The sequence below is a fragment of the Canis aureus genome, chromosome 2 (assembly GCF_053574225.1).
Source record: "Canis aureus isolate CA01 chromosome 2, VMU_Caureus_v.1.0, whole genome shotgun sequence".
Classification (NCBI taxonomy): Eukaryota; Metazoa; Chordata; class Mammalia; order Carnivora; family Canidae; genus Canis; species Canis aureus.
This window is the reverse complement of record NC_135612.1, coordinates 22,509,778-22,533,933: the sequence shown is the minus strand read 5'-3', so window position 1 is coordinate 22,533,933 and position 24,156 is coordinate 22,509,778.

Below are 24,156 nucleotides of genomic sequence, written 5' to 3'. Positions count from 1 at the left end.
AACTGTGCAGAGGGAAACAGAGGAAGTAGAGGGTAAAGAAAAGAAAATTATAAGATTTTACGACTTCCAAAATAGTAAGAACATTTTCTTTTCAGAACTAAATATGATTTTAAATTTACACATTGCAGAGTTTCACTATATTTCTGTGTGTGTATACATAAATGCCTTTTTTTGTCTATCAGTGTGAATTTATTTCAGATCTATTAATGTTGCCACAGCAAACTCGGCTATACCTTAGATAAGTGAATACTAAAGAAAAAGTATTATTTCATCATATAATTGCATCATTAAAATAATACTACTAGGTAAAAAAATTCTAAATATTAAATATTTCTCTAATATCAAACTGATATTCAGGAACTACCACTCCCCAACCCCAGGCCCTTTGGCTGTTTTGTTATTTTGTTTTGTTTTCTTTCTCGCTCATGGGGGACTATTTCTGATTTAGCCCTCAGAGCAGAAGTTATTAAGTTAACACTAGCCTTTCTTTTGTAAATGCCTTTACTTCTTCAGATTTTATTAGATGCCCCAGAGATGAAGAAATTACTGGAGAGTGCCTTTGATGATTAACAGGATACTTAGGAGGGATTTCTTGAAGCTGAGGAGGGAATAAAGTATTCTGTTGCTGAACGCATAAAGGATCCAAGCACTACTTTCTGTCTAGCAGGACTCCAACAAAATCTTCTGAACCAGGAGTAGTTTTTAGCAGCAGAGATGCTGAGCCTGAGAATCATACAATCTGGGGATCATAGGAGTAATAGTATACACAGGTAAGGAATATGGACAGATAATCTATAATAAGAGGAATATCCTTTAGGTCTCTGTACTATATATAAGACCCAATAACCTTACCATACTTCCACAAATGAGGTATGGGGCCTGGTGACAGATTTAGGGTCATTAAATATGAGAAAAATAATATTCTGACATACCTACATTTGTAGACTGAAATTTATGGTTCTGAAATACAGAAATTATGGATAGAATACGTAGATTTATAAAACTGCTGATATTCTGCTAAGCATTAAAGCTACATAGTATTTGTATATTATTAAAAATTTCAAATTATATCTAAAATGGCTGGAAATTAAGAGAAACTCTGCCATGTAACATCTACTTTTTTGAGGACTCCTCTAAAAAAAAGGATACTGCCTATATCTAAAATCTTAAAAAGTAGAATAGTACATCAGTGATTTAAAAGGTGTCAAAGATAATCTAAACACACCACAGTATATTTCATTCTTTTTTTTAAATGATTTATTTATTTGAGTGAGCAAGAGAGAGTGGGGGAGGGTAGAGGGAGAGGGAGAATCTCAAGCAGACTCCCTACTGATGCAGAGCCCAATGATGTGGGGCTCAATCTCACCACCCTGAGATCATGATCTGAGCTGAAATCAAGAGTCGGATCCTTTGAATAACAGACAAATATCTCCAGCCCACTCCCAAGAGTACTTGGCAGAGGACTCCTCACCTGGGGCCAGAGTGGTCTTGATTTTTGAAACATGGATCCACAGAGAGAAGCTGTGAAGGTCTAGCACTGTGGAAGTGGTCAAGAGAACCTCAGAGGGCCTGGTTCAGAGAGGTTCCAGTGGCTTTTTGTCTGCAAAGAGTTGTTAAGATATATCCAACTCCCAGATGCAAGTTTAGGATATATGTTACCTAACAAAGAGGGATCAGGCTTTAGATTGTACTAGTTTGGGTGCTCATTAATGGCAGAGACAGTTTGCCCTAGATAGCTGACAAAAATTTTCCTCCATTCCAAAAGTTTGACCAATCATTAAAGGAAAGAGAGGGATTGGTTAAATTGCCAATGTGAGTATTCATACCTTCTAGTAACTCTGTAACATTTTTGTGGTAATCTGGGGTATATACATAAGACTCTGATTTAATAAGGCATAGGTTCCTCCTTGAGCTGCAGTCAGAATATCAAGGGCCATTCGGTTTTGGAGGACCATCTTTTGAATTTGTGGGTGACCGCCTGTTGAGATTAGTTAAAGGTGGTAGATACATGCTTGGCTAAAGCCTCTATTTGCAATTTTTTATCAATAGAGGTAGTTCCTGGAACAAATTTGGCAAGGGATATAACTATCAAGAAGCCCTTGTTGTTTGTTTCATATCTACCCTTAACAATATCCTAATTATGAGGAATCACTGGTAAATGGGAGAAGACTTGTCTCAAGAGATAAGAGCATTGCCAAGTCATCACCTAATCCATTCAGGGTGAAAGTGGAGCCATCCATTTTCTCCATAAGTCCATAATAAACTCCATGGAGTAGGGTACACCCTAACTTTTAAGGAATGATTTTGTCATTCCAGCCACATAGAATTGGTCAAGGAACTAGTTGAATTATACAATTGTTGGGGAATCCATCTCATCTTCCAGCTGTTCAAATCATATGCCCATGGAGTCCTGTTATCCCCACAGGAAAACGAGTACAAAGAAGGTCTATATATGAGACACTGTGGCAGTTTCTCTGAAGTTTAACTCAAGTTGTCTACTTTGGGAAAGCGTTCAAAGACCATCAGAGCTAGAATTTAACATCTGCAAAGACAGGTTATTGAAACATAATTTTCCTCTCTAAAATCACCCTTATTTCCATAGATAACCAAATTAAGATTAATTTGTTGATAAAACAAGTCCAATTTTAACAAACTTGGCCTAATGATTTACATAAGCTCAGCAAGGATAACAATTACCCATATGGATCTTTTAAAATCAGCTTTGCTCGGACATTTCTAAGGGATCTAGTTTGAACCTTTAGTAGCCTCTCTATGTGAGAAGCCAAACCAAGTACTTGCCATCAGACATACCTGAAATACCTGTAGTTTTGGGAGAATTCCTCTTCATGAGGTCCCCAAAGCATCCTGAGTTTCCTACACCTGCCAGGGAGTAACATTCTTTACTCACCTGGTAAGGCTGCTGGGAACTCTGTAAGCAAGATACCAGGCCGGCATTTCCTTTTTTTTTTTTTTTTTTTATTTATTTATTCATGAGAGACAGAGAGAGAGAGAGGCAGAAACACAGACAGAGGGAGAAGCAGGCTCCATGCAGGGAGCACGACTTGGGACACGATCCCTGGTCTCCAGGATCACGCCCCAGGCTGAAGGCTGTGCCAAACCGCTGAGCGCCCCCCCCCCCCCCCCCCCCCCGGACTGCCCAAGGCCAGCATTTCCATGAGGCTCTATGCCTCCATGTTACACAAAGCCAAGCTCAATTCCTTAAAGCTGTCTAGTCATATCGGAGTCTATGTATGTCACACTCAAATAAGACACTCCAGTCACAGCTTTAGTAGAACCACCACTGTTTTTAATGGTGCCCTGTTACAAGCAAAACAGATTCTTATTGAACTTATGCAAATGACTGTGGTTGCCATGGAAGAAAGAATACTTACTGAGAACTTTTGAATTTTAAAGGTTCAGGTAGAGAAAAGTTAACTCCTTGAATTTGTTTACCAATGAATACTTAATCATATTTCTGTAAGTCATTGATACCTTAAGAGAATGTTTCCTTAATCTGGAAGACTAAACATTAGAGAACCAGCAGTGTATCAAATAAGAGTTACAAAAACTACAGTTATTTTCCTCAATTTGTTAGTCCCACGTTACGAATTCTTGTTCAATTTGAACACACCTTTAGTTGGTTCTGGAAATTTTTACTCATTTCAGTTTTATGATCTTAAAGATATTGAGTACCTATATTTGTCCTAAAAGTCTTTTTTATGAATCTTCTTGGAGATGACACTCATTTTGCAGGAGAATAAGAACAATTATAAATGACAAAAACTCAGAAATCGGCATTGTTAACAATCTGGGAGTTCATTACGATGCAATTGACAAGGAAATTCAATTATTTCTGTGACACAGAACACTTTGAAATCAAATATGGAGTGATGACCTTATATACAACATAACATACCAAATAAGCGATCATAGTTAGAGACTTCGTTTACAATATAAATCTTGGGAAAGTTGGTTAAGACCTTGAAAGTTTTAAAGCACATGCCTAAATAGGATTATGGGTCATTAAAGACCTGATATAGACAAAACAGAGAAACTGGTTTTCCTGGACAGACAAAAGAAAACAACTTTGTTTACAATTTCTTATCAAGAGAACACAGGCAGCAACCTTTGTGATCTTGTCCACAGCAACTTCTTACTAGACACTTCTCCAAAGGCAAGGGAAACAAAGGCAAAAAAAAAAAAAAAAAAACCAAAAAACTGTTGGGGGCAGCCCCAGTGGCTTAGCACTACTTTCAGCCCAGGGTGTGATCCTGGAGATCTGGGATCGAGTCCCACATGGGGCTCCATGCAGGGAGCCTGCTTCTCCCTCTGCTGGTGTCTCTGCCTCTCTCTCTCTCTGTGTGTCTCTCATGAATAAACAAATAAACTCCTTAAAATAAAAATGAACTGTTGGGACTTCATCAAGATAAAAAGCTTTTGCACAGCAAAGAGAACAGTCGACAAAACCAAATGACAACTGACAGAATGCGAGAACATATTTGCAAATGACATATCAGAGAGCTAGTATCCAAAATCTATAAAGAACTTATCGAACTCATCACCCAAAGAACAAGTAGTCCAATCAAGAAATGAGCAGAAGACATGAATAGACATTTCTCCAAAGACGACATAAATGGCCAACACAACACACACATGAGAAAATGCTCCCCATCACTCGGCATCAGGGAAATACAAATCAAAACCACAATGAGATACCACCTCACACCAGTCAGAATGGTTAAAATGAACAAGTCAGGAAAAGACAGATGTTGAGGAGGATGCAGAGAAAGGGGAACCCTCTTACACCCATTGGTGGGAATGCAAGCTGGTGCAGCCACTCTGGAAAACAGTGTGAAGGTTCCTAAAAAAGATGAAAATAGGGCTATCCTACTATCCAGCAATTGGACTACTAGGGATTTATCACAAAAATACAAATGTAGTGATCCAAAGTGGCTCCTGTACCCCGATGTTTATAGCAACAGTGTCCACCATAGCCAAACTATGGAAAGAGCCCAGATGTCCATTAACAGATGAAGTGATAAAGAAGATGTATTATATATGTATACAATGGAATACTACTCAGCCATCAAAAAAAATGAAATCTTACCATTTGCAACAACATGGATGGAACTAGAGGGTATTATGTGAAGCAAGTTCATCAGAGAATGGTAATTATATGATCTTGTGGGACCCAGGATATTTAACAAAATCCCCTACCCCTGGACAAGCAGAGCAGAACTGACTCTATTTTGGGCTGCACCCGCCTTGTGCTGACCTGCTTATTCCTTAGGGCACTGCCCCGCCCTAGTCAAAGACCAGGGCACACCCTAACCGAAATCGGGCTCAGCGGACCAGCATGACTGTGCAACTTTCTGCCTATCCCATTGGCCACTGGCCCCTATAAAGTTGCTAAACCTCTTAGTCTCCGAGTCCAAGTCCCTGCTCCGCTGGGTCCGGTATACTTGGACCCAGTTTCGAGCTTGTAAATAAACCCTCGTGTGTTTGCATCCCTCTCGGCTCCTTGGTGGTTTCTCAGATTTGGGATCTTGGGCACAACAATCTCACTCATGTAGAATATAAGAAACAAAATGGAGGATCGCAGGGAAGAGGGAAAAATAAAACAAGACAAAATCAGAGAGAGATAAACCATAGAGACTCTTAATCCCAGGAAACAAACAGGATTGCTGGGTATTATAAGACTGATGAATCACTGACCTCTACCTCTGACACCAGTAATATATTATATGTTAATTAATTGAATTTAAATAAATAACAAAATTTAAAATTTTTTTTTTAAATAGCAGAGCTATAATTCAAGAAAACTTGTCTTTTTCACAGAGAATTTCAATCTTATACCACCGTACTTTTAAAAGCCATTCTTTCAATCCGGGTCCATCCTGACTGCACATAAAATTCCTTTCTAAAGATTTTGTTTCACAAACCTTCTACAACTTTCCGCTGCATTCAGATTTTGTCCCAAGCCATTTCTCTCCAAACAGTGTCATTTCAGGACACAATTACTTTCATTTACTTTCAACAAAACCGTGTTCCCATTCCTTAGGTCTTTTTACCCAGAGTTCCTTCCCTTATTTCCATCAATCTTAATTATATTTAGTAGAACTTTAATTCATAGAAACCTTAATCTTCAGTGAAAATACAGTAGTAACCAATTGTGAACAGTTACATCAGAATTCTTTGGGGGCAAATTTGTGAATTAAGCATAAAGCACGTTTTCCAACAGACCCAAATATCCTTAGTTTCTTTACAAACCTATGTTATCAATGCTTTAGTGTTCACTCTCAATTGGAAAAGATTTAGACATCCAATGAATTCAAAGCATATTCTCATCTAAGGAAAACTTTAGTTTCGGGTTGCCAAACGCTTTGAAAGCTATCTTAGTTACCTATGAAAACTTTGAGAAAGACAAAATTAGCCGTCACCCTTGTCATCTTTGGCTGACAAAACGCGACAGAGATAATAGGAGCTTATTTGACCTTCAGTAATCCTTGGTAGAATAAAAGTTTCAATTCAGGGGTACGTGGGTGGCTGAGTGGGTTATGCACCTGCCTTTGGCTAGGGTCATGATCCCAGGGGCCTGGGAGCCCCAATCTGTCCCACTCCCTGCTCCTCAGGGAGGCCCACTCCCACCCCCATCCCAAGCTTACCCTCATGCTCTCCTTCTCTCTAATAAGTAAATAAAATCTTTTTTAAAAGTTTCATCTCCTTTAAACCCCAAATTACATTCCACCTGGATCCAGTTAAAAGTCAATTTGTCCCCATTGTCAGTTTTCACCTGGGGCACCAGTGGGGCAATCTGAAGTGGGTGGTGTCTGCGGGCTACAACCCCAGGTGGTGCAGAGACAGGACGTGGGGCCTGGGAGGAGGAGGGAGGAGGGAGGGGGAGGAGGAAGGAGGAGGAGGAAGAAAAGGAGGAAGAGGAGGGAGGAGGGAGGGGGGTCAGAGGAGAGAGGGGAGGAGGAGGGAGGGAGAGGAGGGAAGAGGGAGGGGACGGGGAGGGAGGAGAGGAGGAAGAGGAGGGAGGGAGGAGGAGGGAGGGAGGGGAGGGAGGAGAGGGGAGGGAGGAGGAGGGAGGGAGGGGAGGGAGGAGGAGGGAGGGAGGGGAGGGAGGGGAGGGAGGAGAGGAGGAAGAGGAGGGAGGGAGGGAGGAGGAGGGAGGGAGGAGGAGAGGAGGGAGGGAGGAGGACGAGGACAAAGGAAGAGAGGAGGGAGGAGGGAAGAGGGAGAGGAGGAGGGGAGGAGGAGGGCAGGGGACGGGGGTCAGAGGAAGGAGGAGGGAGGGAGGGGAAAGAGGAGGGAGGTGGAGGAGGGAGGAGGTGGGGGAGGGGGACGAGGGAGGCGGAGGCGGAGGCGGAGCACTGCCGCAAGGCAGAGAAGAAGGGCTGGGGCTCCGGTGCTTGGCCCCTGGCGTCACGCGGCGAGGAGCCGAGGCCGCGTGTCCTCTCCCGGCGGCTCAGGGCCCCACCTCCCCGTAGGGCCGCCGGCCGCACCCCTGCGAGAGGCCCCTCGGGCGGGCCCTGAGCCCTGCAGGAGGCCGGGCGGGCGGGCTGCTCTGTCCCGGGGGCCTGCGGCGACGCCCGAGAGCCCGGCGGGGGGGGGGGGGCGGGTCAGGCGTGCTCAGCCTCGGCCGGAGCCCCGGGGCGCGGGGAGGGGGCGGCCCGCCCGAGGTCGCCCACGTGCCTGGCGGCTTCTCGGGAGCGAGGCCCGGCCAAGCCGAGGCGCGCGAGGCCCCGGGAGGCGCGGCCGGCGACGGCGGAGGAAGGCGACTCCCCTCGGGCGCTGCCGCTGCTGCTCCGGGCGGGCGGCGGGATCGCGGGAGCGGCCGCCAGGGCCCGAGCGGGCAGGGAGGCGGCGGAGGGGCCGCGGGCCCGGCCGGAGGAGCCCGCGTCACGTGCGGCCTCGCCCGAAGGCACAGGTAGGGGGGCCCCCGGCCTCAGGAGCGTGGACGCCCTCGGGGGGTCACGGGGGCGCCGCGCCGGGAGGCCCGGGCCGGGAGGGCACGAGGGCGGCCTGCGGCCCCGAGGCGGGTCCCGGGAGCGAGGCCGCGAGGGCATCCGCCCCCCGAGGCGCGCCCGCCGGCTCCTCAGACCCGTGACCTGGAGGTCGTCAGTCCCCGGGTGGGCGCTGCCGGCGGGCCTCGTCCCTTTCCAGAAGGCCCCGGAAATTCCCAGGGAATCTGGGGAGGGCCCTGGCCCCAAAGGCCCCCGGCGCGCTGTGCCCCCAAATGTGCGGGGCCCCACGTGTGGACCCTGTGGCACCGACGTGCAGGAGTCCCCCTGAGGCAGAAGGAAGCAGCTGGAAGCCCCTTGAATACACTGCAAGGGAGGGGCGGGCAGGACGGCCCAGGGGGGCTGACTGGGCGCAGGGGGTGGGTGGGGTGTGAGGAGTGTGAGGAGGTATGGAACCCCCCCATCCTGGGTGACGGCGCCCGCTTGTAAGCAGCCCGATGGTCAGGGCCCGGGGCTATTGAGGTGGGTCCCCGGAAGGACCGTTCTGTGTTCCACTGCGCGAGCCTGTTGGCCTGGAGCCGGCCTGTGCCCTCGGGTCTCCAAGTGGTGCGCAGCAGATGGCCCTGTTACCCTAACTCTGTAGTGGGTCTAAGAAAAATACTTGATTTTTCAATTTGTTCAGCTGTTTTCCTGTTGTGATGGGGGTGATGACCTCGAACCTCCTTGCGTATCAGACGGGAAACTAGAAGTCTGCAATTTCCCCCCCCCCCCCTATTTTGTTTGCTTGTTAAAAACACAAAATTTTTATATATATTACCCACTAGACTACCAAGACTGAGAACCAGACCACATCGGTCATGTTCACTGTTATCTCCAAAGTGCTCAACAAGTTTCTGTTAAATAAATTAGCCGATTTTAGTTTAATTCTGGAAGATTTTTTTTTTTTTTTTTTTTTAGGTTATGTTCATTATATATCCCTTTGAATTTGATGGGACAAATTAAGTACAGATATTATCATTGGACCAATTTGATTCAAGGATCCTTCAACTTGGTAATTGAAAGACTATGTTAATTTTTAAATATTTTCTCTGAACAAATAGCCAGTTGGTAGAAAAACTGCCTGGAGAATATAAGCTCTGTCAACAAAAAAGCCTTGAATAATGTACTATCATCATTTTCTAATCAAATGGGAGACTATGTAAAGTACTAGACGTGCCATTAAGGTGACTTCCCATGTGTAGAGACTAGCTTAAACTTCTCTGAAGTTTACAGAAGCAACATTTCAAATATTCTCTCACAATCTCACTATATAATCTTCAACTAGTTGAGTGAGAGCCAGGCTAATCAATTTGATATGAAATCTTTGCCCATGACAGCTGCTGAAGGAACTTATCAGGTTCTTCTTCACAATATATTTGTGCTTCATTAATTGTAAACCTGTTTTTGATTCTGCTGCCCATAACAGTCTCTGGAGGATGAAATGACAAGCTTCCTTGATCAGCTCCTGGAAATGTTACAACTGCTTTCCAAGGAAATTGAAAGCTATGAATCCATCAGTCAAAGGGAAATATAAAACAAACAAACAAAAGGGAAATATGCTAATTTCTATGGTTTCGTTGTGTCTAAGAAGGGAGAAGGGAGAAACAATAATTCTATTATATCATCAGGTCATGTAAAAGTTTTTTCTTTTTTCTTTATCATGTGTGCGCTTAAAAACTACAAGAAAACTAGAATATCTATAACAATCATAATTCAGAAATACAGATATGACTTAACATGTTTTGATAGAACAAAACCTATCAAATGAGTAGTGCTTACAAAAAACAAACAAAGAAATAAACCTCACTGTACTCTGTATTTCAGTTTATAAAATATCTCTGGAAATGCAAGGATTTTTTTTTTTTTTGGCGAGTCTTTTAATCTTACTTCCAATGTATCGTACAGACACTTCAGAGATAAGTTAAAATTTTCAATTTTAAGTATTAATAAATCATGTTTTATCTTAATGAATACTTCAAAATTTATATATTCTAACAAAACTGAGCCATCCCAAACCTGTATTCTAGTATTACTAAAACTCCAGTTTAAACAGATGTGAGAAAAGCATTTTTTCCTATGAGATAATATTCATGATTTTAAAGTAGACTAGTCATCTTACATACATGATTCTCTCTCCTTGAAACGTTTTAAACCTGAATATCTGTTCTATGAGACACTGTACTAATTACCACAATATTTAAAATTCATGTCTCACAAATTTTAACTATATTTAGGCTGTCTGATCAATTATATTGCAAAATACTCTCAAATCAGAGTGAGTTGTGCTGGAAAAGTTTTCAAGTCTGATATTAAGAAATTTGAATAAAATTTTCCTTCAACGTAATGTAAAAGGTATATAGGCTCAGAAATCAACTAATATAATCCAAATGTTTAGGTTTTAAATACAACATCTCTTTCTGAGAGAAGTGTGCTATAATTAACATCTAAAAGATCTCTTAATGTAGTGAGAATAGGATATCTTCCATGCTTTTTTCATACTCGAGATCAGGGAGAGGGTTCCAAACTAAAACTGAGAATGCAGGGGTTTTCAGGATAGATTATGGGAAACAGTAATGTTCACTCAGTATAAGGATTCTAATGCACAGTAAGAATTTTTTGGTGGGAAAAGAGGCCTTAAGCATGAAATAGGGCTGGGTGAAGACAAGAAAGGGCTCTAAGGTGCTAGAAATGAGAGCAGAAAGGAAGGTGTTACTGAAAGCCAACTATGACATATGTTTGGTTCTTAGACCTCATAGTTCTTACAGTTTGCAGAATGGGCAAAACTGACAGAATTTTTAACTCTCACCAGATCCCTGTTGCTTTGTTTGTTGCTCTTGCATGATTTTATAGTCAGAATCAGAGAAAAATAAGTTTAGGGTAAACAGGAAGAGCTTTGATATCATACCATATCACACAAAAGCTTTGTTTCTGTTGTTCATTTAAGTATGAAAAATGTCTTTGCTCCAATGATATCAAACAGCCACCATATTTTTTCTAATCAACTAATAACTTATTTTTTTCATGCAAATAAACTTAAGTGATTTGTTTTTATTATGCAAATTTAATGAAGAACTACATTTAAGACAAATATTTTTTTCAGTAAATAACATCAAGATCTATATAAAGTCACAGTAATGAAACAGAGATCCTGAGATTATGAATCATGTCAGGGTATTTGTTTGTGGCTGCATGTCAAATCAAGATTTGAGCCGGAAAATTCAGATCCAGAGTCCAAGCTATTATTTAATACATTTCATGGACTCTGAGCTCCAATTTCAAGCACACCTTTTTACCGCCTTTACTCCTTTCCTTCTTTATGCCTGCCAGCCTCTTTCATTCGTTCAATACTTACTAAAGATCTACATCTGCCATGTTGTACTACAAAATTTTCAGTGTGCTTCTCTCATCAAAGGGATATTATTATGATTTTCTGAGGTTGTAAACAGGGTTTTAGAAAGATAATTCTAGTAAATAAGGAAATCAAAATGTTGGTGGTAGGGTATATTATTTACTTCTACAATTGTTCTAAAATTTAAGCGTTTAAAACAAAATGTATATTTTTAAAAAGAAACCTTGTGGGTAAGGAATCTAAGAATTCCTTAGAGGGAAGGTCTGGCTCAGTGCCTTTCAGCAAGTTGCAGTAAAGTTGTATCCTGGGGCTCTAGTCATCAAGTTTGGTACTAGAAGATCTGTTTTCAAGGCAAGTCAGTACTTATTGTTGAGGAAAGGCCTCTCTTGCTTACCCAGTTTACTTTTCATAAGGCTGCTTGAGTATCATCACAGCATGGAAGCTGCCTTCAGCCAGAGTGAGTAATCCAGGAAAGAACAAAGCCCAACCTAGCCTCAGAAGTCAATCATTTTCACAATAATGTACTACTAGTAAGACAGATCATCCCAGCTCAGTGTGGGAGGGAGCTATACAATGGTGTGACTACCAAGAGGGGAATAATTGGGAGTCATTGTGGAGGCTAGCTATCAATGATGACTTTAGTGAAATGTTAAAAAAAATATATATGGATAATAAGTCTAAACTAATTAGTTAGAGAACATGATAGAATGATAGTAGTGGTCATTGTGGAAATATTTCTTTGATGGAATCAGCAAAATTGAAGGATATTTTGGTGGGAGAGGTTTGTCAGGCTATAATGGCAAGGAAGATTGTGAATATGCAAATTTTTTGGTTTGGGCTCCTGGGGAAAAGACACAGTCAACAAAACAAACACAAACAAACAAAACTCTGCTAATATTTGACATAGGGAAGTATTCTAAGCAAGTGGATAATTATAAGTTTATTTATATTTACTCAGTTATTCAACAAATGTTTACATATGGTATATTTGTTGAGGAAAATTGGGCTAGCCAGTGGAGACGTAGAATTGAACAAAACAAAACAAAACAAAAAAATAAACAAGACAAATATAGTCCTTGTCTTCATGGAGCTCACATGCTTGTAAGAAAAGTAGTGATCATATCATCTATGCTTTATAAATCTACTATTTTAGGAAAAAACCTAGCTGTGATCTACTATCTTCTTTTGGGTACAACCTAATTTGTTTGCTTACCTTTATAGCAGAACTTTCTAAAAGTGTTGTCTATACATACTTTATTCATTTTCTAACCTATACCTTTCTTCAATTTGTTTTAGTCAAATTTCTTTCTCCATCTGTACCTGACTGAAAATGCTCTTGTAAAGTGACAATAGCTTCCTTGTTGGCTAAGCCAATTATCTTATTCCACATCTCAGCAACAGGGACACACTTCTGAAAATACTTTTTTCTTAGCTTCTATCACACCACACCTTCCTGATGTTTCTTCTACCTCATTGGTTGCTTCCTTTCACTATGGAAACACTTACGTGTTTTTCACTGTTATTTACTTGATTATTTTCTGCATAATCCACTATGTATGAGGGTAGTGCTCTTTCTGGTTTGTTTCTAGCACATTGCAGAAGCTCTGTGAATGTCTCTTGAATGACTGAAATGTTATTTTGTAAGTCTCCTCTTTAACATTATTATAACATTCTTAGAATCAGAAGCTATATCTTTTGCCTTTTATATCTCACTTTTCAAGAAGTGCAGCATAATAGTAATTAAATAGATTTTAACATGTCTAATAGAATAGTTGCTTTTAGGAATTAAGTTAAAACATATTAAATCAATGATTTTCATTTCATCAGTAAGATATAAAGTTTCCATTAATAGAAATATAGAAAATATAATAGAAATAGAAATAGAAAATATAATTAATGGCTAGATTCTCAGCTTTGGAATCTGAAAACCTTGTATTTTAAAATAATTCTCATTATCTCTGTGTGACTTTAAAGTTTTCCATAGTATTTCTAACACTCAGCTTATTTAGCTATAAAGTGGAAACAATTATAATTGCCGTTGTCTAACTCATAAGTTTCTACTATATATCGAAAGAGATAATGCATATAAAGTATGTGGCAACATAGCTAACAGTGTACTCAGAAAATAAATGTTATCATTATTACTAATACTTGGAAGCCTTTAAAATTTAAAGTCTTAATAATCCATGATGGAAGAGAACTTCTTTTTTTAGTTTTCATTATTAAATAGTTGATGTACAGTATCTTGCAAATAAGGTAGAAGTTCCTTAGAGAAAATGCAGAAAAAAGTGCAGTAACCTGTAGTATTTCCTTTTTTCCTTCCGTTCCTCATTTCTTCCTCCTTCCTTTCCTCCCCTCCTTTCTTTCTTCTTTCTTTCCTTCCTTTTCTTTCTTCCTTTATTTTTTAATAGGATTTCCATAGGTCTTGATGCCCCAGAAATATAATGTTATAATACAATAGAATTGTTAGCAATAACCAAAGGATTAGGACAGAATTTCTAAAATTAGATTTGCTTGAGTTTCACCAATTAAATTTACTATGTCATCTTTTACAAGAACTCTTGGTTGAAAACTGGTACATACATAAGCACCTAAAGGCAACATCCTTGACAAAAATAAAGGACACAGGGGGTGCCTAGATGGCTCATATGGTTAGTGGCTGCCTTTGGCTCAGGTCATGATCTCCAAGTCCTGGAATCAAGCTCCATGTCTACTCCTGGCTCATCAGGGAGTCTGCTTCTCCTTCTCCCCCTGCTCAATCTCACTTTCTGTCTTAAATAAATAAATAAATAATAAATAAATAAATAAATAAATATTTAAGAAAAATAGAGGACACAGAAGAAGAGTTGCCTGCTATTCATCAGAATGCCTCTAATTGATAGTGACAAGTTATTCATGCTTATCTTAGTGAATAAATTCAAAGTCCCTAAACCTCAGAACTCTCATTTGTAAAATGAGATGAAAAATAGCCCCTACCTCATAGAGCTATCTTTAAGATTATAAAATGTAATCAAACTAAACTATTTAGCCAGTACTGTATAGGTTAATCATTGTTATGTATTTTTTCTTTATTATTAATAATAGTTTAACAGCTAAGCATTGAATAATATACTTGTTCTATGGATTGCAAACTTCGAGAAGAGGACTGATTTTATAGCATTTGATGGTGTATTATGTAACATATAAATTACAAAACTTAGGTGGGGACAAAAGCACAATAAATAAATTATAGCTAAAAGCAATATGCAATTGGTAACATTTTTCCTCAAGAATAATACCCTACAGTAGAATTTTATTATGATTCTGTGTATGATGCAAAAGCACTATTGGAGTTTTGGTTAATTCTTCACTTTGCCATATAGATAATTTTCCCTTTCCTTTAAAGAGAACTGGAAAAAGTCAGTCAATTTGCAAATATATTTTAAGCACTCTCAAGATGTGTAAAATGAAAGATGGAGTATTCTTGGCAATGGTAATGTCATGAGTCAAGATTCATAAGCAGAAAAGCATATAGTACTTTCAGTCACATAGAAAGACCCAGACAAAGGAAGCTGTTTGGCAGAAATTTGTACAAGATGTTGTCTGTTGAGCTAAGGATTATGAACTTTATGTCCTATATTAAAAATAGGAACAAATCTGGGTTCAAAAAATTCTGTCCTCTAAAATGGGCCGTATGTTGACTTTGTTATGGAAAGACGTTTCAAAACACTTAAGAGGAAAGATAAATTATTCTTTTTTTAAAGGCTTTATTTATGAGAGACTTCATGAGAGACCAAGACCAAGAGTGGGATCCTTAACCAACTGAGCCACCCAGGTGGCTCCCTGTCCCAACTTCTAATCATCTAAGTTTCAAAACACATTAAGATCTAGCCTCAGAGAGCATACATATTACATAGAATTAATCACAAATATTGGGGATCCCTGGGTGGCGCAGCGGTTTGGTGCCTGCCTTTGGCCCAGGGCGCGATCCTGGAGACCCGGGATCGAATCCCACATCGGGCTCCTGGTGCATGGAGCCTGCTTCTCCCTCTGCCTATGTCTCTGCCTCTCTCTCTCTCTCTCTCTCTCTGACTATCATAAATAAATAAAAATTAAAAATATATATATATATATTTAAAAAAATACTTAAAAAAAGAATTAATCACAAATATTGAGATTTTCTCATAAAATAAATGTCATATTTTCCTTAATGAAAATTTGGTAATCTATCAATTTTGTGTTCATTATTTAATAAAAAAATACATAAGAAAGACCAATAATGATTTGTTCAATCTTCAAATACATCAAATTATATTTGAGGGCAAGAAAAAAAGGAAAGAAGGAAGAAAAGAGGAAGGAGGGAAAAGGTTTAGAGAGAAAGGGAAGGAGGAAGACAAAGGCAGCACAGTATACAGTATAATTGCATAAAAATTTGTTACAAATTATATTTCAAAAATAAGATATCTTCATATATTATAGTGGAAAATAAAGATTTATTTTTTTTAATTATTTTTATTTATTTGTTTATGATAGACACAGAGAGAGAGAGGCAGAGACATAGGCAGAGGGAGAAGCAGGCTCCATGCACCGGGAGCCCGATGTGGGATTCGATCCCGGGTCTCCAGGATCGCGCCCTGGGCCAAAGGCAGGCGCCAAACCGCTGCGCCACCCAGGGATCCCGAAAATAAAGATTTAATAAAAATTTAAGATTTGAGCTAGCTTCAGAAAATACATGTGATTTAAATAAAATACTTGGGCAAAGGATGAGACCAAAATTAACCCAGACTGGGAAACTTTCCTGAGCAAAGACAAATGTTAGCAGGAAGCATATGGTTAAGAGAGATGTATGAAGCTAAAACAATAGATTTGTTCTGGTAGAAATAAAATATAAGGTTTAATTGAGAGACTATAATCATTTTGTGGAGATCTACAACATAAAAATAAGAAAAAATCTCAGATGTTCTTGTAAATAAGAATTATGTGATATAAATAGTATGCTGAATCTATTAGCTTGATGGAAATATCAAAAATATTACATTGTACCTGTAGTCAACAGTAATCAAGAATATATTGAGAGTACATCTTAAGTATCCTTACAGAAAAAAAGAACCATTGTTTAAAAAAAAAAAAAAAGAATATTGAAAATAGCTTGGACGAGAATTATCAATGCAGCAAGGTCTTTTTAAGAGACTGCTATTTTAGGGGCCCCCCAGGTAGCTCAGTCAGTTGAGCCTCAACTCTTGATTTTAATTGGAGTCTGCACTGGGCATGGAATCCGCTCAGGATTCTCCCTCTCCCTCTGCTCCTTCCCCTCATCCCAAAAAGAGGCTGTTCTTTAATCTCAATATGAGATTTTAAGGGAAAAGGTTAAATCTATGGCACATTTTGAAGGAAGGGTCATCAATATTTGGAAACTACAGCTGCCTCTTGAATAATATGGGAGTTAAAAGCACTGACCCTCAAATAGTCAAAAATCCACATTTAACTTTTGACTCCCCCAAAACTTGACTACTAATAGCCTACCGTTCTTTGACTGGAAGCTTTACTGATAAAATAAGCAGTCAAAACATATTTTGTAGATTATATGCATCATATACTCTATTCTTACAGTAAAGTTAGCTAAAGGAAAGAAAATGTTACTTAAAAAATCATAAGGAAAAAATGGGGAAAAGAAAAATTTTTTTATAGTACTGTTAAAAAAATATGTGTATAGGTAGAAATACACAGTTCAAACTCCTGTTGTTCAAGGGTCAACAGTACTTTAAAATTACAGTAAAAGAGGCTTTTTCCCTTTTTATTACTCTATTTGCTTTTAAGTGGAAAATATCTGCTGAAACACTACACTTATCTGAAATATAAACCTTGCATGAAATTTCCATTTCATGCAACTTGTTCCAATAAATAATGTTTTCCCAAAAATAATAAAATGAAATAAAAATAAACATTTATTTTCTTTCTAAGATGGTAGAGTATGTTTTTTTTAAATATCCAAAATTAAGGCAACCAGTAAGAAGGGAAATAGCATTCGAATATGTTTAATGTGAAGACAAAAATTGAAATTTGCCAGATATATGTTAATGAGTTCCTGTTTGCATTTTTTGATTAGCACTTAATAGTTTATTAAATTGTCATGTAATTGACTTTGCTCTATTACTCTGAAAAAATATTAAAAAGGAAATAAAATCTTTATGTAACTTGAAATATCATTTTTGATTATATAGGTTGTAGTAGAGCAGTGTATAAAACATTTATATAAGAGAACAAAAATAAACTTCCAAGGAGCCACAATGTGCTAATAACCTCATTCTTGGGGGAAATACTATGTGATTATTTTCCACTACTCTGGTGATTGCTGTGCTAGAATGTACAGTCAAACTCATTTACCCAGTATCCCAAGGAGACTGGTATTCTTTTGTTGCTTCTTTTTGATGGGGACTTAACTCTGCATGTCTGACACTGAGCTGAATAACCCCTGTTGGGATTTGAAAATCCTTTCACAATAGGCAGAATTTTTCTATGCATAGGCTGGGAGAACTAGCATAGACTCAGAGTAAAGAGATTTAAAAATTGTAGATTTAGGAAAGAAGAAATTGAAGAATTGATAAGGGTACACATTACAGTTATTTTTTGTTCACTATTCTAGTTCAGTGACAACAACCAATATGCTCATTACTAAATTCATAAATAAAATTGTAACAACAGTATAGTTAAAAGGCATTTTAAGGAAAAGCTTAATAACCAATGAATTAATTGGGTTTATAATTCAATTTTCACGTATTTCAAAAATTAAATTACATGGAGAGTCCATATTAATGCTTGTACTATTTTTCATATGTTGTCAATTTTATTTTGATTATGTTAGCAAATCTTAGTGATCTTTACCTCCCTTTCATAATTTATAAAGTCAATTTTCCTTTCTAATTTATGGATAAATAAAAAAACTATCCATATTTTTTATCAGAAAAAAAAGAAATCTCTTGCCTTTGCTTCCTATTGCATAAGTACATTTTTTCCCTATTAGAACAATTGTTTGTACTATGATATTGTCCCTCACTTCTTTCTATGTTGTGTCTACATAGTAATGCATCCCATCATGGCACAACTCACTAGACTTGACAACTCACTAGACCCAATTACTAATGTGATTAGCCCTATCAATTTCAAGCTTCTTTAGTTTCATCTATGAACCTTCTACATAGAAAAGGTTCATTTATTCTTTATGAAATATTTCTATTGCATATTGAAAAAAATAATTTCTAAAGAGATAGTGAATTGCAATCAGATTAAGATTATTGTTAAGTACTATTTTGCCAGTTGCATTTTTCTCCTATATGAACGTATCACTTGACTTCCAAATACCAACCTTTACAAGTCTTAGTCTAGTTATTTACTATTGTCTCAATGAAATTTGACCCCAAATATTTTAATGATATTATGATAATGGAAACCCAATTCGCACAAACATAATACTCTAAATATTAGAGCATGACACAATGAAAATATGGATATTTCTGTTCTTTGTGCAAAGTAAAATATAGATGGGTCTCTACAGAAATATAGAAGTGTTACCTTGCCTTATTGAACATGCATGGAAAGATTAGTCAGTTGTTTGCCATATGTCTGTAGCATAGAAAAGATGAAAGTATGTGTGTTCATCTCATCTCAAAACCAGTTACAGTCTGAACACAAAGTGAGGACAGGTGCATTCACAATCCCTGAAAGCAAACAGCTGCATCACAGGCAGGGTCAAGGACATGGGAATAAGCATGCACATGGCAATGAATATCACATAGGACACTACTTCCTTCTTTTAGTAGCAGCAGAAATACCAGAAATTTGGATGATATTTTAATAGAAAAAAAGTCTTTTTAAATAGTAGTCATTAAATTTATAGCCTGATATTATTTTCCTTCCAGGCAGAAGCAAAAGAACATATTATTAGCCAGAAAATCACCTAATGAGTTAGATAATATCAATAACATATGCGTACTTACTGGGAAATTCAAGAGTTAGCAATGATTATACTTTGAAATCTTCCTATTAACTCTGTGGTTTAATTTTGGTTCTGGTGCCAACAGAAAAGATCAAAAGACACTCCCAAAATTTAAGCTTTCAAAGTGAAGAAGAAATAGAGTGATAAGTAGTGAATAACATAAAAGCTGATGTGGAGATGCATTAGAATTACAGTCGCTTAGTCTTTCAATAATTTGCAATTTATTGCAATTTATGGTAATTAGACATAAGATACTAATACTCTTCTGGCATTATATATTAAATAAGGCTTTAAAGAAAAAAATGAAACTGAAGATATTACGTAGATATATCTGCCTACATATATATATGTGTGTGTGTGTGTGTGTGTGTATATATATATATGTTTCTGTGTGTGTTTGTGAATGTGTGTATATAAATATTTTTTTCAGATACCCCCAAAATAGTAAAATGAAAGTTATAAAAAATAAAAGGGGAAAGTAAGAAAGAGACTAAAATTATGGCATTTGAATAAAGTCTTCAGGAAGTATAAATTCCATCAGACAAAAAATAAATAATCTGTAGAACTATGCCTTTTGTCATCTACAGTAATATCTTAAAACATAAAACAGCTATTCAAACTTCTAGTTTACAGAAATATAAAACAAAATTATAACTAATTTGATAACTTACACAACCATGATTCAAAATACTTTAGGCAGGTTGGCATACTAAGTCAGATGAATGACAGGATATTAGAGAAATACATATTTAAGCTTTGCATTTGAATTAGAATAGTACTGGTAGAAAACTCATCATTTAATTTTATTTTGATAAAAAAATAAAGTGAACCAAAATCTGATTCTCCAGGGAGTAATACTGGCTTTGTCTTCAAACATTTAAAGGATGTAGATGTAGAATAAGAATGTGTTTATGCTTATGTCTCGAATACATTGAAAATAAGCATTTGATAGAAATAGTACATAGATTGTGTATCGCTACAATTTTTTTTATCAAAGTAATACAATAATGAAATTAAATAGTTAACTAGAATGTATTTCTTAACATTGTATAAGGAAATTAATTTTACAGTAACTAAATTGTATAGTCCTTTGAAAGCAGGAACTACTGTGGGTTTTCTTTATTTGTTTGCTTATTTTTGTTTTTCTTTTATTACTATTGAATCTTGTGCCTAAAATAATACCTGAAACTTGATATATGTTGATTTTAAAAAATGAATGAATGAGATAAAAAAGTATTTTGGATTAAATTACTTTTGGACTTTGCACAGTTCTATTATACATTATATATTAAATTTGTGCTTACAAGATAAATGGATGATTTTAAAGAGATCTTCCAAAATCTGTGAGTTTCTATTCTATTTTATAGCAACAAATGGAATAACTGGAAAAAAATAGGATACTATATGAATAAAGATTACATATAAGATATCATATAAATCAAGACTAATTGCAGGCATTTACAGTATTGGCAAAGTACATACTGAGTTGTTAAACTTTAAATAATAGTCAAATTATCCTTTGGTGAATTGATTCAACTTTAATAGTAATTTCTTTTATTTTCAATCCACTCTTATTAGACAGTTTGGTGTGAACAATATCAGATACAGTACCTTTTTAAAGAAATAAGAAAGCAGTTGTTACTCATTTGAAATAGGCAATTCCAAACAACAAAATAGATTGGTAAAGATTGTGTAAATTAATATAAAAGGACTAAAGAAAGATAATTTTTTACCTTTGTTTACTAGACGACAATCTCTTAAATATCCATAAGAACTTACCATATAAAAAGATCCATTATTTTATGCTTTATAAAAACCACTAATTTTCCCTGCATTCCCAAAGTAAGTAGAAATGTGCATTAAAGATATAGTGGGAATAATAACTATAAAAATCTCATTTTTGTTCTTTTTCCTTTTGTAACTTTTGGCAATTGAGGGTTTTTGGAGGCTATTCTGACCCAGTTATAATTTTCTTGCTTTCAAGTCACATTTTTTTCTGATTCTTTTAGACATTACTAGGCTTCCCTTTCTTACTGAGTCTTTTCTGTCATTTATTTATTTGTTTAAATGTTACTGGATGCAAATGCATTATAAATATACCAAGCTTTAGAAATGAAAGATAACTGAGGTATAGTTTCTGAGTTCAGACAAGTTTGGAATACAGAAAATAAAATCAGTGTTTAATGGCGACCTTATTATGTAGCAATGTTTAATAGACCTTGCTAGAGAAATACGAAATCTGAAACCAGAAGACATACAATTTTTTTTAAAAACATACAATTTTTTAAAAATCTCTCTCTGTCTCTCTCTCTCTCTCTTTTTGAAGAGGTTTTGAGAAAGTAAGAATAAGACCAAGAGAGAATAGAAATGATAGTTCTGGAAAATGGAACAGAGTACAGGGCATTTAAGAAATAAGAGACTCACGGAAGCAGTGGAGCTTTTGTTTTTTTGTGTGTTTTGGTGGTTTTTTGTTGTTGTTCTTTTGTTTTTTTTTTGGGGGGGGGGGTGTTGCACAACTACTTGTAGGTATGATGGGAATGAAATGAGGCTGAAAGTGGGTGAGGGGAATAAGTAGGGAATTTCTGTAATATAGGAGTAGGAATAAGTGAGATATTTCTGCTCTGGGATTTGATCTTAATTCTGAAAGAATATGGGGAGTCACTAAAGGTTTAAACAACAACAACAAAAAAAACCAATATGCCCGGATTTATGTCTTAAAGGAAGAAAAATCTGACTAAACCCTTAAAATATATTACATAAACACATAAATAGAGGAAAGATTTCTTACCTAGAGATTAGGTAAGAAAATTGTTAGAGGAACCTAGAGACAAAGTGGAAGAGAGAAAGGCAGGTGGGGACCATCAGAGTCAGAGAACAGAAAGAAGAGATTGAAAAATATTTAGGTTGGAGTATCAACAAAACACATACATGAATTGGGTGTGACAGTAGAAATAAAAGAAAATTCAATGTGTTACTTGGCACCTAAGCAAATTAGTAGAGAATAATGTCATTTAGTAACAGAGAATAAAAGAAGAGTATTTGGCTGTTAAGGATAGGAGGCTAGATATTTTGGATTCAATATGAGATTGTTAAGTTGAAGGCAACTGATCTCTAGTGAACAACTGGCTGTGATTTTCTGAAAACCTGAAGAGAAATTTAGCAAGTTTATAAAATGTGAGCATCATTAGGACTTAATTGTTGGTGGAAATCATGAACATGGATGAGTTAACCTAGGGAGAATAATTTTAATAAGGAAGGGAGAGAATAACAGAGGAGAAAAGAAAACCAAAGTGGGTATCATAAGGATGGCATGCAAAGGCAACATAGATGAAAACTGAGCTAGCAAAGGTAAAGAATAATTGAAAAAAAAAATCTATATGCAATAGTATGTATAATATCCATATTTAAGGAGACAGAGCAAAATTATGTTGTTAGGATTAGCAGAAATTGTGATTAGTGATAATGCTAAGTTGCTGAGAAACAGGGAAGTCATGGCTGCTATACTTATAGGGTTATCTAGACAACTACGCTAGCAAAAAAGACAAAAGCAGGAGTGTGAGTGCAGGATATTTTGTTTCAGTAGGAAAATAGAGGGAATTCCTGGATGATGGTTTTAATTTGTTGAGGGCAGGGGTTGAGGGGAGAGAGAATAAGAGAGAAACTGAGTGTGTGGAAAAAAAAAAAAAAAAAGAGATCTGCTAAAAGCAAGCTTGGTGTGATTACAAAAAATTGGCTGGATGAAAAATTGCTGACCAGGACTCCTAAGAAGGATTGGGAGGTAGTAGTGAATGACAACTGAAATTGGAAATAAGTGTTGCTTATTTAAACACTTGTGTGTGTTTTGGGGGCACCTGACTTGCTCAGCCAGTAACGCGTGCAACTCTTGATCTCAGGGTCATGAGTTTGGGCCCCATGTTGGCTGTAGAGATTACCTAATTTTTTGAAAGTATAATAGTAAGTAAATGCTTGTGTGTTTTCCTTGATTAGGGATTAAATGTTGGAACAAAAACTTGACAGAGAGCACAAAGCTGGATTTACACAGGTGGGTGGTTTAAAGTTGGGAACACTAGAAGTACAGAGTATGGAGACATGTTAAATTAATGATGAGAGTGATCATAGATGTGTTAGGAAAGACTTAAAATCAGGAATGATTTGATTTATTAGGGGAAAAAAGAGAAAAACACTACCGATAGTCTGATAGGAGTAAAGAACAACTTTATGATGATGAAAAATACCTGGAATTTTTAGAGTATCAATTTAAAGCTTCCACATTCTCTATATTGCGTTGGTCAGCAAGTACATCGAATTTTCTTCAAAGTATCTCTAGCACTTACCACTTCTTTACTGTTTGTACTCTATTTTTATTCAGTTTTCTAAAAATTACAAAGGTTTTCAGGGGACTTCATTGACTCCAGGTCCTTTTGTATAACACTGAGTCCACTTCCTTCCCTTTCAGGGACAAATGCAAGGTGAGCATGTATAATAAATTTCTGGGCTGCCAGTGACCTTATCAAGACTGATTTTTATATGAGTATCATTACCATAACTTTTTTTTCTAAACTTAATGGAAGATTTGAGCCACCTTCCTTTCATGTTAAGACCTTTACCTGCAAATTGTACTCATGCTTTATTGGTCTCTAAAGATCTTCTTCCATTTTATGTTGATAACATCATCACAGAAGTCTTTTACACTCTTAAATGCTGCTTCTACCTTATATGCTTATAGGTTTTTTTTTCCCCTAAAACTCCAAATCCAATTGCAAGAGGTCAAATGGTTTCATCTGCAGTTATGACCTTTTAGTACATTTTATATTATGCACTAGAGTGTT